Raw genomic sequence first — 15,672 nt, 5'->3', positions numbered from 1 at the left:
GGTTGCTAAATGGCTTACTGATAGAACCCACACTGTAAAAGTAGCCGACTCCAAATCCAGCTCCAGACAAGTGACAAGTGAGTACCCTCAGGGTTCAGTCCTGGGGCGCTCTTGTTTGGCATCTACTTCTGAAGTACAGGTCAACACTAAGGGACTCTCAGCTAACAAAGTTTGCAGATGACTGCAAACTGGGAGCCATTATTGAATCCCCAAATGATGTGGGATACTCTACAAAAGGGCCTTACAGAAACAGATGCTTGGTGCCAGAGCCATGGGCTCAAGCTCAATGCCAAGAAATGTATTGTTATCCCCTTTGGGAAAAAAACATGTATCCATGAATTACCATATAGGTGGCAGTACACTAAACACAGAAAGTGTGATAAGAGACTTAGGGACACAGGTGGACAGTGGTCTCACCTTCGAGCAACCACATCGCCACAACAGTCAGGAAATCCTTCTATGTGGCACACCTCATCACAAAGGGCTTTTCATCCAGAAAAAGGAGGTCATTGTCCCACTGTACTCATCCCTCATTAGACCCATTATAGAATACAACACCCCATTTTGTATGTACCTCTCAAGACATCTGCAACAACTGGAAAGGCCACAGAAATACCTCTCTAAAAGAATCACAGGCCTAAAACAGATACCCTATGCTGACCACCTTATAAAACTCCAGCTATACTCTGTCGCATATCATCTACTCTGAGGTGATCTCTGCTTAACATACAAGACCATGTCAAACCCAGAGCTGTTGGACATGATACACTTAAAGAAATCCCAATCCCTCAGAGCTACACCCTCCAGGGATCTAAATCTTGTCATCACAATAAACAAAACATGCTGGAGGGATAGGTTCCTGACCCAGAGACTCCCCAGACTCTGGAATAGATTGCCCATACATGCCAAGCAGAGTGCCTCTTTGGACCTCTTCAAGAGGAACCTTGACGATTGATGGGAGAAAAGGAAATTCATCCCAGGGATCACGTCAGTCGCCCCTGCTAGATGGTGGGGTCCAGGAAAGTAAACAACGTTAGGAAGAAATAGCCAGGGAATTGTTACAGGCTAGGTTTGTATAGGCCCTAGGGCTGTACATAGCCTAGTACCAACCTAATGAACCTATAACAGCTGAGAGAGTGCAATTCCTGTAAGTAAACTTACCATAATAGTTGGATGTTTGAATGATTACTGCTGCAGCAGCCTGTTGGCTATATGAGTTATATCCTGCAAAGAATATAACAGTCATTCAGCTTCCCAAAGTTTTCAGGGGGCACCTTCCTCAAGCTCAAGTTTCAGGAATCTCTCAAGCTGGCGCTGACTATAAGACAGGTATGGGCACCCAAGCTCCCTCAGAGCTTTCATGCCTAGAGAGACATGGAAATTAAAGCCCTGAGAGAGTAAAGCTAGGACCATAATACTAATATCTACATCAGCATAAAAAATGTACAAGTATAAGAGAGATGGAAACACACTATGTTTGGGGTGTGGGTAATGCTGGATTTACCCATGGTTGGTGTGGTTTGGTTATGATGGCTAAGCCCGAGTGGCCAAACAAAGACAACCGTGGGTAAATCCAACATTACCCACACCCAGAAGTGGGTTATTGCTATTATACAATGACATTATTTAAGGAAAAAAATAATTACTTTTCTTAAATAATGGCATTGTATAATGCCTCCTTGCTGCCCTTCCGCAGCTGTCTGGTATTCCATGGCAGTTCTGATGTACTGCGCATGGGTATGCTTACACAGTACATCAGAGCTGTGGGCAAAAGCAATGGAGAAAGCAAGATCTCCATTGCTTTTTACAAAGTGTCTCGCTATGTTAAAGGAGTATAACATAGCTAGACAGCTTTAAAAAAGCAACGGAGAATCTCCGTTGCTTTTTTTAAAGCTGTCTCGCTATGTTAAACCCACTTAACATAGCGAGACAGTTTTGAAAAAAGCAACGGAGAAAGCAAGATCGTTGCTTTTTAAAGTGTCTCGCTATGTTAAATGGGTTTAACATAGCGAGACAGGTTGTAAAAAGCAACGGAGATCTTGCGTTCTCCATTGCTGTAAAAAAAAAAAGTTACACTAATGGAAAAAGTCCAGGCGACCAGACCTTTTTCCATTACTATAACTCTGATTTACAACGTGCATGCTGACCAATCAATGTGCATGTTTTGGAATCTTAATGGGGGGGTCGTTGTATAATATTGTATTAAAATTTTCATAAATTACCAGTTTGCAACAACAATACTATCAGAATAATAGTTCATAGTGATGTCACTAGGAAATCATCATGTCACTACTTCTTAAAAATGCATCTGCATAAAAGACTACTGTTTGGTTGCATGCCCTGCGTCACAACCCAGACTACTTCTCCAAACCTCCTTCTCCTGCTGCTGCTTCTATCATTTGTGCCTTTGCCCACTGACTATTGCGCAAATGATGATGGCTGTGACCATATTAACTACACATTTTGTCTATAGTGGAGGAATATCTGAAGCACAGTGTGAGTTAACCATGCATTACTCATCAGAGCCCAACGGGTAACACTGGATGCACCAAGATTTATCCTTGTGACTTTACAGTGCCACATAGTGAATTCATGCCATGGCCTATAGTTGTGGACTAGATGCCACCATTTCTCCTATGCTGTAGTGGGGTGCCATGCTGCTGCTGTCAGCTGGGCAACATCACTATCGTCATTTGTGCAACAAATAGTGGTAGCAGCTACATTACCACTGGGTGTTTCATTGTTCGCTGGTTGTGGCAGTAGGAATGCCAGAAAGAAACAGAATTATGTTATGCAAATACAGTGTGCAGTGAATGTTCTGCATCCAGTAGAAGAGTCATACAAAAGGGCCACACAGATTCATCCAGGCAGCAGAAATGTACTTTTAGCAGGCCAGACACGCACTCGCTCACTCACTTATCCATACAGTTTTGATTTGCTCACCTGTAGCTACAAACATATCGACTGTGAAAACTACAAAGTCTCTATGGAGTATTGTATCATGATGTAACAGACTCTGCTACACTTTGCTGTGAAGGAAAGGTTAGTTTGCTTTTATTTTTTGTATTACTGTATTGCCTTTCTATATTTTGAATACTGTAGTTTGTTTTCTATACCTTGTGTTTGGCTTGCATTCTGTTTTAACAGCATATTAAAACTTCAAAAGAGACTACAGCTCTCTCTGTTCTGAGTCAGGCAGATTTAATACCACTGTCTTTCTAGTTGCCCGCCTCTTATGTTAATCTGACCATATATCTCATTTCTCTCTACTTTCACTGGCTTATGTGAGTAATCACAAAATCATCATTTTTGAAATCCCACCCCTTCAATTATTTAAATTTATTGGCCATCCTACAGTATTTCATAGTACCAAAATACAAAAGTGACCACCCCTTTCAATCCATCTTGCTGTTTTAAAAATAGTAACTCTCCACTAAACCTTAACTTTTTAAACAGATAAAACTCAAGTTACCTACTTTCACATCTAACTTCTCTAGTGCACACTGCAGAGTGCATTCTTTTCAATCTTACCTTTAAGCATCCCTGTGACTAGCACTTTCTCTAATACCTGCTGGAAAGCACTAGGAAGCCTAAACTCATACAAACACTGAACTCTCCTTGTTAACAAGGAGAAATTAATAGTAGGCACTAAACAGCCTATAATTGCAAAGTACCTTGCTAAGGAAACAGCTCCTATACTTTACAAAGAAAAAAAAAGCCCCAAACCAGGCATGTCCAAGGGTCAGCTTCCGGTGATTTCTCCTGTCCACCTGGTGAATCTGGGCATACTGGGGCAATGCAGCAATTGCCTCATGTACACAGACAACCCTCTCCTCCTACCACCCAACACTACAACCTGTGAGAGATGCACTTACATAGCCAAAATGGAAGCAAAGCTCTCTCCACCCAAGATTGTGCTAAACAGTCAAGAGGAGAAGGTTAACACCCACACTACACCTCAAGCAACACATAGCCCTTCTAAACCCGCACCACCAACACCCACATATAGCAACACTAAATCCACATATGCAGAGGCCCTTAACTGTAACCTGCCCAAGCAACAAAGACCTCTGAAGCTGAAATGCAAACAAACACCAATCACAACCAATGTGTCACATAGTTCACAACACCAGTGTGCCACCCAGCAACAGCCCCTAAGGCAAGACAATGTACCTAACACTTTAGTCATAGGTGACTCTATAGTCCGGCACACTGATGTCCCTCTCACCAGGTTGAATAAGGAGAAAATTACAGTCAGCTGCCTGTTGGGTGCCAGGATCCGCCACATAATGCATGCACTCAAGTCACTCCACAACAAGTACAAATATGACTCTGTCATTGTCCATGTTGGAGTGAATGACTTGAGACGTACCTCCCTGGACTACATGAAAAGAGACATGGAAGAGCTCTCGGATCATGTGGCCCAGGCAGGTATGACCCTAGCCCTGAGTAGCATCCTGCCTTCGCCCAGAATGATACCACAATAAAAGGATAAAATGATTGACTTCAACAATTGGCTAAGCTTATGGTGTCATTCAAAGGGGATCCAGTATCTGTCTGCCTGGGATGACATGATTGACAGACCACGATGCTTTGCCAGAGATGGTCTGCACCTGTCACCCTGGGATTCAGGTTACTGGCTAAGGCTCTTGCCACCCCTATAGTGCCTTTTTTAGGAAAACTTCAAAGGACAAAACCACCACTGTAACAGGTACAAGCATGCAAAATCTGAAGGTAATGCTACTCAATGCTAGAAGTCTAAACCTCAAAATGCACTCTCTCGAGGCACTCCTAAAAATGGAGAACATCGATATCTGTGCAGTAACTGAGACCTGGTTCAAGGCTCCAGAGAGCACCCTGCAATACCAGGCTACAACTCTTACCACACTTTTTTGCCACTAAACCAGGACCGAAACACTAAAGGTGGAGGAGTGTCAATATTCACCAAGGATATTCACACCACCAGGCTAGTTGGCCAACACAATGTGTCTGAAATTCTCCAAGTGCAACTAACACTAGGTAAGACTGCAATCCAAATTGTAGCTTGCTACAGATCCCCCACCATACCCCAAGATTCTCACTACACCTTTCTAAACTTACTGGAAAATATTAAGATAGAACCAAACACCCTAATACTGGGTGATTTTAACTACCCTGCCATTAACTGGGAAAACTACTCATGTCCCAACACCTTTGCGCAGTGGTTCTTGGAATTCATAAATTCCAACGCCCTGGATCAACTAATCCATAGTCCCACCAGGGGCTCCAATATCCTAGACCTGGTCATTACCAACATGGGAAATCAATGCTCCATACCTATAGTCACCCCCTCGTTGGTCAGGTCTGACCATAAGCTAATCACCCTTAACATCCACATACCACACCACCCCTGCAGTAAAGAAACCACCATAAAAACTTCTCCAAAGCCAACTTTATGCTACTCAAGTCAGAAGTGACAAACTTCATGACACCCATGCAGACGGAACTGAAAGTTCAACTGCTGAATCCTACACTAAGGCACTGTACGAGCACATCCACTCATGCATGAATCGTGCCATCCCAAATAGAACCAAGATGCTCTCATCCAAAAAAGGAAGCCAATCCGGTGGTCCCCTGCCATAAACAAACTTTACAACAAAAGGAAGAAACTTTTGCAGAAAAGAGGAAAATCCCAGGATGCAAAAACTCCCTTACTAGCCTCAGTAAGAAACTGAGATGCCTCATAAAATCCTCCAAAGCTAGTTACCAAAATAAAATTGCCAAAGATTCCAAAGACAACCACAAAGCATTCTATAACTATGTCAAGAATCTAAATGGCAATGCTCAGATCTGCTCTGAGCTAAAACAGAATGGCATTAAATATACTGATCCGAAGGATATTGCCAATATCCTGGCAGATCGATTCAGTGCCAACTTCACCCCTCTCACCCCTAAATGGCCCATCTCAATACCGGAAGATTGCCAAATTCCAGTAATAATGGCCACACAGGTACAAAACGCACTCTCTAAAGCCAAGAATACAGCATCCATGGGACCAGATGACATCCTGGGCTGTGTACTACATGAACTACAATATGAACTGGCACCTCACCTAAGTGTCATGTTTAATCATAGCCTCACCTCAGGTTTTGTGCCCACTGAGTGGCGCAGAGCTACAGTTATCCCAATCCACAAGGGGGGATCCACCTTGGATCCCAGAAACTACCGTCCCATCAGTCTGACAAGCCTTATCTGCAAGGCCATGGAGTGTATTATTATGGAACTTATAAACAAAGACATTGGGAACCTTCAAACACTGGACCCCACCCAGTTTGGGTTTGTGAAGGGCCGATCTTGCCTCCTGAACCTGATTGACTTCTTTGAATCAGTCTCCAGAGCCATGGACAAGGGTAAGGTGGTCCACACAGCCTATCTAGACCTTGCCAAGGCCTTTGACACCATCCCCCACTCTGGAATCATAGATAAACTTACTAAGTTGGGCATTAATCCCTATGTCACCCAATGGGTTGCTAAATGGCTTACTGATAGAACCCACACTGTAAAAGTAGCCGACTCCAAATCCAGCTCCAGACAAGTGACAAGTGGAGTTCCTCAGGGTTCAGTCCTGGGGCCGCTCTTGTTTGGAATCTACTTCTCTGAAGTACAGGTCAACACTAAGGGACTCTAGCTAACAAAGTTTGCAGATGACTGCAAACTGGGAGCCATTATTGAATCCCCAAATGATGTGGATACTCTACAAAAGGGCCTTACAGAAACAGATGCTTGGTGCCAGAGCCATGGGCTCAAGCTCAATGCCAAGAAATGTATTGTTATCCCCTTTGGGAAAAAACATGTATCCATGAATTACCATATAGGTGGCAGTACACTAAACACAGAAAATGTGATAAGAGACTTAAGGACACAGGTGGACAGTGGTCTCACCTTCGATAACCACATCGCCACAACAGTCAGGAAATCCTTCTATGTGGCACACCTCATCACAAAGGGCTTTTCATCCAGAAAAAAGGAGGTCATTGTCCCACTGTACTCATCCCTCATTAGACCCATTATAGAATACAACGCCCCATTTGGTATGTACCTCTCAAGACATCTGCAACAACTGGAAAGGCCTCAGAAATACCTCACTAAAAGAATCACAGGCCTAAAGCAGATGCCCTATGCTGACCGCCTTTAAAAACTCCAGCTATACTCTGTCGCATATCATCTACTCAGAGGCGATCTCTGCTTAACATACAAGGCCATGTCAAACCCAGAGCTGTTGGACATGCTACACTTAAAGAAATCCCAATCCCTCAGAGCTACACCCTCCAGGGATCTAAATCTTGTCATCACAATAAACAAAACATGCTGGAGGGATAGGTTCCTGACCCAGAGACTCCCCAGACTCTGGAATAGATTGCCCATACATGTCAAGCAGAGTGCCTCTTTGGACCTCTTCAAGAGGAACCTTGACGATTGGATGGGAGAAAGGAAATTCATCCCAGGGATCACGTCAGTCGCCCTGCTAGACAGGGGTCCAGGAAAGTAAACAACGTGGGAAGAAATAGCCAGGGAATTGTTATGGCTAGGCTTGTATAGGCCCTAGGGCTGATGGCCTAGTACTAACCTATGAACCTATGAACCTATAATATGTGAGAAAGTGCAATTCTGTAAGTAAACTTACCATAATAGTTGATGTTTGAATGATTACTGCTGCAGCAGCCCAAGCTATATGAGTTATAGCCTGCAAAGAATATAACAGTCATTCAGCTTCCAAAGTTTTCAGGGCACCTTCCTCAAGCTCAAGTTTCAGGAATCTCAAGCTGCGCTGACTATAAGATAGGTATGGGCACCAAGCCCCTCAGAGCTTTCATGCCTAGAGAGACATGGAAATTAAAGCCCTGAGAGAGTAAAGCTAGGACCATAATACTCAATATCTACATCAGCATAAAAAATGTACAAGTATAAGAGAGATGGAAAGAGTGAATGGCTACTGCAACATCTATTATTTTGATAAGTTTACTTACACAACTGTACTATGTTCATTATTAGGATCACTGCTGCAGCAGCCTAAGCTATATGGGTAGAGTATCATAGTTTCACATGACTGGGAGGAGGAAGGATGAGGGTCCAGGAGCCCCTGGAGAATGGTCCTAGCAAAGCCTGTCCTAGATCTGGAGAAGAAATCTAGTTTATAGTGCTTTGCAAAAAAAAAGAATCCAAACCTTTCCAAAAGTCACAGATAAATCCAAGACTTTGGTAGAGTGGGCCTTGACTCTGCCTGGAATATGTTTGTTGTGGTGGGTGTAACAAAATGTAATAACATGAGACAACCAATTTAAAATAGTCATATTCAAAAAAGACATAGGTTGTCCTTTTTCTTACCTTCCCAAGAAATGGACAACTGATCAAAAGTTCTGAAAAAAATGTATTATGTTAAGATGGTATCTTATTATCTGTGGATAACCAAGGTGTGGAGTATCCTTTCTCCCTCATTTTTAGGTTCTGGAAAAAAGACAGGGAGATGGATAACTTGGCTTGAAGCAAACTAGGACACAATTTTAGGCATAAATAAAAAACCCTGTATTTGTGGAAAATGTGTATGGTTGATCCACCATGAGAGCTTGCATCTCAGATATGCTTCCTGCAGAGGGCAGAGCAATTATTTAGACTTTTTCATGTCAATAACCTCAAGTCAGCCAATGAGCTGGTTCAAATGGAGCAAGACTTTTTTTTTTCTATCACAAAATTAAAATCCCAAGGAGTCACCTGTATTCAGGAAGGCTTCTGATGAAATACCCCTTTAAAAAAATTTCACTTGATGTTACATTGAAAGATGGCGATCCATTGGCAGACATGCTGAAATGGCTGACAAATAAACCTTGACTGAGGAGTAAGACATGCCATAGGATAGTAATTCACACAAATATTGTTGAACCATAAAAACACTAGCTCTGAATGGTGGTTGGTTCTTTTCTTGACATCGACTAGAAAACCTTTTCCATTTACTAAAATATTATAGTAGCACCCTTTCTTGACTCCATCAATACCTATTGAATGTCCTAAAAATAGTGCCTAAAAGTACAAAAGTTCTATCATAAAGGCAGTCAGTTAAACACCCCTAGTCTTGTGTGAGTAAATCTTCTCTGTGAGGAAGCTTGTGGTAATTCCCATGGCTATTTCCAAGAGAAGTAAAAACTACTGTTGCCTGGATCAGAAGAGAGTCACCTCAATGATCTTTGGCAAGGCATTCTGAATCTTCAGCGTGACCCTAGATATTGGTGGAAAAGGTGAAAAAGCATACAGGAACATTCCTGCTCAAGGAAAAGAAAATGCATCTGTTTCCAGTACATCTTGCATGGAGTCCATGATCAGAATATTGTCACCTGAATCTTGTGATCAGAGGCAAACAGATACATTTAAGGTATTCCCCACAGTTGGATCAATCCTTGGAAGACCTCCAATTCAGTTTCCATTTCTGAGGGTCTGTTCTGGTCCTGATTAGCTTGTCTGCAACACAGTTTTACTCTGACAGATCGTGTAGAAGTAGAGTGAGATTATGTTGAAAAGCTATACCTCACGCTGCCTTGGTTAGTCTGCACAGTGGTTTAAATTTGTTTCTCTCTCTTGCTTGTTTATGTACCACAGCAATGCAATGTTGTCTGTAAATATTTGTCGAAGTCCCTAGGACCACATATTGGGAGAGCATTTATAAGAGCTGACATCTCTTTTATGTCTGCGTGTTTTAGTCAGTCTGTTTTTTGTTCCAAAGGCACTGAGCTTTTATTTCCATAGACAGTGCTCCCAATTGTGCTAGGGGAGGAAGACAGAATAGGTGACCTGGATTCAGAGAAATTTGGCATATTCACAACAAAACCTCCCCTTTAGCAAACCCCAAAACTTCAATCAGAATTGTCAGGGAATGGTGACACTGGGACCATAAAGATTTCAGGTACCATTGGATTTTTCTCATGTGGAGTCTTGTGAGAGGTATCATGACTGTCACAGATGCCATGAGACCCAGAATCCTGAGGAATTTCCTTGGTGAGACAGTAGTCTGAGTGGAAAAACTCAGGAATAGATCTAAATACATTCATGGATGAAAATCTCTTTGAACTGAGATGAGCTTAAAAAAGACTGCAAAGATAAGTAAGTCATTAGATAAGGAAAATGTGAATACCTTGCAGTCTGCAGTAAGCTAACACAGGAGTTAGACACTTTGTGAATATGCTTGGAGTAGTAGACAGACCAAAGGGTATTGCAGAGAACTGATAACATGATATTTGAAATTTGGATGTATAGGAATGTGATGATAATGGCAGGAAGTAAACTAAACTTGCTGTAAAAATTTTAGTGTGAACCTAATATTTACAATTATTTAGAACAGTCATCACCCCTACCTCAATGCATAGTAGTAGACTTTGCTCTTACCTTTCAACTGTCTCTGTTTGCTTAAAAGGTTAGTTGCTTAATATGACTGCTATACTTTTGCTCCCTTGCTTTAGCATCTGCTCACTAACAATGGCATGGAGTTTGGAATTATGAGTTGTCCGAAGGTATTTTCTAGGTGTGTACAACATATTTGCTGTCAGACCTGAGCACTGTAGCACTCTGTATCTGGTCTAAACTGTAGCAACTGCCTGGAGCAAGCATTACATTTACAGTTTGCTACAGTTTAAAAGAAAACTGATTTGTTTCTTTCTTTCTTTTCTTTTTTTAACTTAAAACCTGAGGACTGTAGTTCTCTGTCCATGGTATCACAGGCATAGCTGGTTCAACTAGCACCCTGTGCGGGTCCCACAGTGTTGCACCCCATTCCCTCAGCTCTTCAAGTGAAGGAAAAAAAAAAGATTTGCTCAAAACCAGATACATGCTCTCTCTATCTTGCCCCAGGAGCCAATCATGTCCCCTTCTGCTCCCTGCCCATCCCTCCTCCTTCATCACATTTATGTTAGTACATTTTTTTAATTGTATCAAACTACTTGCTACAATGCAGCAAGCAGTTGCTACAGTTAAACTCTGCACAAAGTGTTACAGCACTCCGGTTTAAGGTTAAAAAAAATCTTGTTTTATTTTTAAACTGTAGCAAACTGTTTTCTATCATACCTCTCAACTTGTAGACATCAAAAAGCTAGACAATGGCTCTTAAAAAGTAGGTACATCTGGTCAAAAATCTGTCAAGTAATTAAGAGTGTAATTTGCATATCAAATAACTCCTCACACTTCCAGTAAGATTACGGAGTATCTCCATTTAGAAACACAAGTTTAAAAAATGAGTGACAGAACAATAAAAAATAGAAAGATTGTTACACTCACTGTAACTGTGAAATAACTCATGAAATGAATATGTAATTCTGATAAACAGTGCATTATTATAAAACTGATTGCTACAAAGTTGGTCAGTACTGCTGCATAATCCCAGACATCCCTGAAAATCAGGAATAGCTGAGAGGTATAAGCAATGGTCTTATTTAAAACACATCCTAGACATGTGTTCTTCCTTCATCATACCTAACTTTTGGCAGAAGGCATGTTTTAGGTCACACTACAATATCAATAAATTGCATTGCTATCTAAACTGCTTAAACTTTAATGTGCATAAAATACAGATGCCAAATTTAAAAGTGCAGTAAGGCTATCTCCATTTAGAAACACAAGTTTAAAAAACTAAGAGTGACAGAACAATGCAAAATAAAAAGATTGTCACACTCACTGTAACTGTGAAATAACTTAAGGGAAGTTCCTCATACTGAAATGAATATGTAATTCTGATAAACAGTGCATTCTTATAAAACTGATTGCTACAAAGTTGGACAGTTCATACACTTTCCTATAAAACTGTTATTGAGGAAGAAATACTATAGCAATCGAGTACTGCTGCATAATCCCAGACATCCCTGAAAATCAGGAATAGCTGAGAGGTATAAGCAATGGTCTTATTTAAAACGCATCCTAGACATGTGTTCTTCCTTCATCATACCTAACTTTTGGCAGAAGGCATGTTTTAGGTCACACTACAATATCAATAAATTGCATTGCTATCTAAACTGCTTAAACTTTAATGTGCATAAAATACAGATGCCAAATTTAAAAGTGCAGTAAGGCATTCAGGAATGTACATTGCACAGTTATTGTATATTACAGCATCCTTACCCAACTTCGTAGTGCTCAGTGAATCAGGAACAAATCTCAGCAGAATCGGGGACACCAATGGCAATCAGGGACAGTTTTAAAATATTATTAGCATTAACTTGAGACAAAATAAGAGAATGCGAATTTTAATACATTTTTCTGAAACAAAAGAAGTCTATAGCTACTGTTGTCTTTATTTGTTAAGTGCAAATCACCAACTTTTCTCCAAAAGTCACCAGTTTTAACAGGGATTAACAGGGCAGTGCTAAAATCTGAGTCAAAATCAGGGACATCACTGAAAATCAGGGACAAATTGAGAGATACACCCAATGCTTTTTTCTTCACAAAAAGCAAAGGTCTGGTGGAAACAGCCTAATGCTGTTTTACTGTCTGGGTGGGAGACAAGCACATACTCTATTCTAAGTAAAGTATGGAAAAAAAACTGTCACCTTTTTGGCAGAGTTTATCAGACTTCTCATCCAATCTGTGTACACAGACATTCTGAGAGGTCACTAAGGGTGCCTGAACAACAAACAATAAAGGTTAATGCAAATTGAGCCTATTAATTTTCTTGTTTTGAACAAAGCAGGTCAGAAACAATAGCTACCGAAGACCGTTTCTAAGGTCACAGTACAAAGCATTAACTTAGAATAAAATGGGCAAGCACAATAGTCAGAAAGAGAAGGCAACATGGAAGTAAAGCCATATATATACGCAAGGAGGTGCTATATAACTCTTTTTCATTTACCTAAATCACAGCAGCTTGAAAATACCAACGATATTGTTAAGGTAAAGCAGTTTAATATTCAAATAAAGTATGAATCTATAGACTCACTAGTGCACACAAACTGCACACATAAACAGGATCAGTTTATGACTGTCTTTATTTTGTTGTTTTGCAGAGTTGTGTGATCATTTGTTTTGGTACCTGTCACTGCTTTTGAAACTTTACCTGTACAATAATGGCAAATAACACCACAGACAACAGACCACGTGCACCACACTAACAATCAATGGAGACAGACAGCGTCGGGGTTTGGCTATAAAATTCAGGCTAATGCAAAACCTGTTATTCTATCAACTTATTTAAAAATTTCCCTAATTTTGGGCCTATGCCCCCTATTCATTATAGCTTTGTCCAGATTTTGGGAAGTACGCTTCAGAGGTATTCAAATCTTTGGGATGTGGTATTTAATCTGTGTAGTGCATGACTGGGTTTTCTTTAATAACAATAATAATAAATCACCTGCCAACTATCCACTACTCTATATTGCCCAGCTTTAATACAAGCAAAGAAAAGTGAATGACGTGCGTAACTTTATTCCTGCTCTGATTGTTTGGTATAAATGGCTGCACCAGTTGGAAAAAAAAGGGGGAGAGGGGAGTTCCCAAAGAAACAACATGCATATTCCTTAATCACAAATTTAAACACTTTAGAACAGTTCAGTAGGTTTAAGAAAAAAGCCTCCCAACAAATGCTTTGCCTCTTAACATTTATACTTTTATGTCAGCAGTAGTAAACCATATTTCTCACTGCAAATTACATTCACTGAGAAACAAACAGTTCCATGATTTGTGCCAGTAACTTCCTCCCTTACCAAAAAGGTAGTGGTTATACATCTTTTACCAGCTATAAAACATTCCACACCAAGTAGCTGGTTTACATAAACAATCAACCCTCTGCAACAGTGCTTTTGAAGTTCAGTCTACCAGGGTGAGACATCAGGTTGGCAATTACCCAGAGTCATGCCAGGCCGTCATTTAAAGATAAAATGATGTTTGTCACTCCAGTACAATCCAAAGGTCAATCACGAACCACTCATTATACTCTGCTCTTAATCTGGTCCTGCTTCCTAAAACACCAGAGTTTGAATTTAGCTGTGTAAACTACTTCCTGTAATGGGGAACTGAATATTAAATAGGTACTTCATTATGCTCTGGCTGTCCAGAGAGAGAGAAAGCAAGAAATCATGATTTAAAGAGGTCATACATGATACCTCATTATTTTAAGCCAGAATCTGGTATTTTCTGCCAAAAACAGGAGAGTTGAGATGTATGTTTTCTACAATGAAGCAAACAGTTGCTACATTTTGTACTCTACAGTGAGCAGTACAGCACTCAGGTTGTACTTTAAGAAAAACTGTAGCAACCTACAATGTAGTAAGCAGTTGCTACAATTTATACTGTGCATGGAGTACTACAGTACTCAGATTTTAGTTAAAAAAAAAGAAATGTTTTAAACTGTAACAAACTGCTTGCTACATTGTTAAACTTTAGACCACACAAGGAGCTCTACAGTGCTCAGGTTTGACCATAAATGCAATACCAGCTTTTAAAAGCCAGTATGCACTAAACAGCTATCGGAATCGGCCAACTGTGCCCCTTAAACTTTGTGCCTAGTGCAGTTAACCCTTTTGCCCGTGTGATATAGGGAAATATTACCAGCCAAGCTATCTGAATTTTGTAAATAATTCTATGTCATTTGTGAATATTTATATGATTTATACAGAACTGTTTGTTATGTACTGAGATAAAAGTAACCACAGTATGCCCTGCTTACTTAGACTGTATACCTGTGCAAATGTATGTTTTAACAGTAGAAACTAGAACATAAAAGAGCTAACTTGTAAAACTTCAAGAAAATAAGTTGAAATGAAATTGCTTTACAATTGTGCTATAAAAGTTCTCTCTCAGTTTCAGTGTAGCAGACACAATGTCTAGAACTAGAAGTTTTTGTATTACCTTGAAAGAGAAGTAATTACTAGGTTTAACATGTAAAAGTGTTTTATTATTTTATGACTTCCAAGATCTGCAAACATCTGAGAGTTATGTATTTTTACACAGATATGTTAAATTCTGTTAGTTTCTGTTTTAGCCTGGGAACTGAAGTCAGGTAAAATAAAGTAATGTCATCCAAGTTAACCCAGCAGCAATATTTGATATTAATTTAAGAACTCTCTCAAAGAGAGACTGTGCATTCTGTATTTTGTCTTGGACCTAGCAACAACATCCACTCATCATCACCATCTGCACTTGCCTCTGTAAGTAATTTCTTAGGGCATAGTAACTCTTTTTAGACTCAGTCAAGAATATAGTAAAGATTAGTTTAGATGTTTTCTTTATTTATTTGAGACTGTCCAACAATGTTGTTTTAAATACTTCCTGTGATTTTGAACTCTGAAGTAACTGTGTTGGATTTACTGAGTATTGCCTTGTTCATTTATTATTTATTATTAAATATATTTAAACCTATCTTTGTGGCTAATATTTGTGAAACATATTTAAGCTCTTAGAGTACTTGCATACCTATAAGGTGACACTGTATAAGCAACTCCAATAGCCTTGCTTGGTATAAATTGTAGAAACTTTTGTTTTTGTTTTGTTTTTTATTAATATCTGCAAAAGGAGGGTCAGCATGCTGAAACTGGACCTGATTGGCTCCTACATTTCAGGAGCCCCAGGTACCTGATCGTGGATCTTTTTTTTTTTTACCTCTGCCGAGTGGGGGCAAAGGATGCAGAAACAGGACCTTGTTTTTGCTCCTCAATTGTTGAACAGCAC

This window comes from Protopterus annectens, chromosome 2.part0 (assembly GCF_019279795.1).
Source record: "Protopterus annectens isolate FY-2018-M chromosome 2.part0, PAN1.0, whole genome shotgun sequence".
NCBI lineage: Eukaryota > Metazoa > Chordata > Ceratodontiformes > Protopteridae > Protopterus > Protopterus annectens.
This window is presented reverse-complemented; position numbering follows the sequence as displayed.